This window comes from Macrobrachium rosenbergii, chromosome 21 (genome assembly GCF_040412425.1).
Source record: "Macrobrachium rosenbergii isolate ZJJX-2024 chromosome 21, ASM4041242v1, whole genome shotgun sequence".
Classification (NCBI taxonomy): Eukaryota; Metazoa; Arthropoda; class Malacostraca; order Decapoda; family Palaemonidae; genus Macrobrachium; species Macrobrachium rosenbergii.
In genome coordinates, this window is record NC_089761.1 from 43,837,024 (window position 1) to 43,839,272 (window position 2,249).

At 42.2% G+C, this 2,249-nt stretch overlaps 1 protein-coding gene across 1 annotated transcript in view; it reads left to right on the forward strand.

The window, feature by feature from the left end:
• Positions 1–303: 303 nt before the first annotated feature.
• LOC136850023 (actin-2, muscle-specific-like) overlaps positions 304–2,249 on the forward strand; it is a 10,091-nt gene continuing 8,145 nt past the window's right edge. Inside the window, exon 1 of the mRNA XM_067123568.1 lies at positions 304–604. The gene's annotated coding sequence lies outside the window, so the exon portion shown is untranslated. The remainder of the gene's footprint in view (positions 605–2,249) is intronic.

The following is a 2,249-nucleotide window of genomic DNA, read 5'->3' on the forward strand; positions in this document are numbered from 1 at the left end:
CTTCTTCTTCTTCTTCTTCTTCTTCTTCTTCTTCTTCTTCTTCTGTAGCATAGTTCAGCTAGGCCTACTTCCAAGCCAGAGCATAGTCTAGGAGGGGGTTATGGGTGCCGGGTAAGTTGGGCAAGGAGAACGGGTATTGGTTATCAAGCCTCCAATTCCCGCCGTTAAACACAGATGTAATTTAGGACTATGCGAGGAATTCCCGAAGCCGCCTTTGGGGCCTCGGGGCCGCGCGTCACCCGACCGACTCTGCTCTTTCGTGGTGAGGGGAGCGGGACCTGAAAAGAAGGAGAGTGACAACTGTTGCTGGGAATGCCAGGGTGTAAACAGAAGTATGCAGCAGCGCAAGTGTTTTTGGACGTTTACTACACTCTCGAAGTTAGAAAACTATAAATGTTGGTTAGCCGTTGGTGACCCTTGCAGGCGGGCAGGACCTCAGGAAAGGCCTCAGTGGCGTTTCCGCTGTGGCCGAAGGATCGACTGACTGCCTGGCGGAGCGACTCTCTCTTTCGACTTACAGAAAGGATTTAGTGATATTTATCTGCCTGCCATCGGGGTCCCCCCTGTCATCTCCTCCTTCCTCCCAACGGCCATAAATCGATAGGTTTGTTTTGGGCTCTCGTATTCGAGGGCTGATCGATGTTTGTTTTGGTGAGACGGACATTGGTCCTCCGAGAGAAATATGTGTTACGGAATGCGTTGCGATGCTCTTAAGGTACCGTACTGAAGAAACTGGAAATAGCAGTGAGTTTATTGAAAGGTGATTGCTGTGGCAGCATACTGAACGGTTATGGAGATTGTGACAGTTACCGGAAATATTTCTGGACTTGCTTCTCATTTGATTTATGCCGGTCGAAGAGTTCTTAGGTCGAAACGTCATGACAATGAACAGTTATAAATCTTAATTTTTGTAATGCATTTATCTGTGTCTACGCAAGATATTGATTTCATTTCTGGCTATTGAGTGCGTTCGAAAGAAAGAATGAAAATGAAACTTAGCGTTGCGCATCGATCTTTATTATTTCCACTGTCCTAAAACCAAATCTTTATTTTCAACAAATATTGTGATAAAATAATCGTTCTCCTATTTCTAACGCCTTCATGTAAGTTGTCCCAGTCGTCTTTATTTCAAGTGTGCTTGCATTTTCTTCTGACATTTATCAAGAGCTCTCTCTCTCTCTCTCTCTCTCTCTCTCTCTCTCTCTCTCTCTCTCTCTCTCTCTCTCTCTCTCTCTCTTTTCATTTTGAAACTTTATAATGCTTGTACCATAATACATACTTCTTCTCAAGTTTCAAAATGAGAGAGAGAGAGAGAGAGAGAGAGAGAGAGAGAGAGAGAGAGAGAGAGAGAGAGAGAGAGTCTCTGTCTCTGTCTGTCTGTCTGTCTGTCTGTCTGTCTCTCTCTCTGTCTCTGTCTCTCTCTCTCTCTCTCTCTCTCTCTCTCTCATTTTGAAACCTGATACTGCTTGTACCATAATACATACTTCTCAAGTTTCAAAATGAGGGAGAGAGAGAGAGACTCTCTCTCTCTCTCTCTCTCTCTCTCTCTCTCTCTCTCTCTCTCTCTCTCTCTTTTGAAACCTGATACTGCTTGTACCATAACGCATACTTCTTCTCAAACTAACTGCATATGAATGTTCTGTCATATTCACGAATGATCGTATCGGAAAATCCTCCTGAATGATTTGATTTTTTCTGTAGTGTTTTTTCTCATTCCTCCTTCACTTAAACCTTACTCATTCAATCATTTGATTTTTAGGGTCTCAATGTGACCCACTGCCCCACCCTCCTATCTCCTAAAGACTGTCTCCAGGTTTCTGTAATGGATTCGGAATTTTAAACTTAGCAGTGACTGTCATTTGCTCCCAGATTTTCTGTGATTATTTCTTAAAGATACTTTAGAACATGTTATAGAGGGATGAATGATGAATGATTGAATGATTGAATGATGAATTAATAAATGATTGAATGAATGAATGGCTCCGTTGAAGACTAACGTTCATGGTGTGCGTATAAATTATGATGCTTTACGCATTATAATATACTAATATACTAAAGTATTTTTGCAGTATCCCTTCGACCACTAGCTGCATCTAATTTTTAGCCTTTTACTTTACCCCCATTCCCACTTCCTTTCCTCAGTCTTGCTGTCCAACATCTCATACTGTTACTTCTTATTGCATCTGTGTGGTTTCCTCCCAGTTCCACGTTCAATTCATTTTACTTCATCTCCTTTATTTTCCGCATCT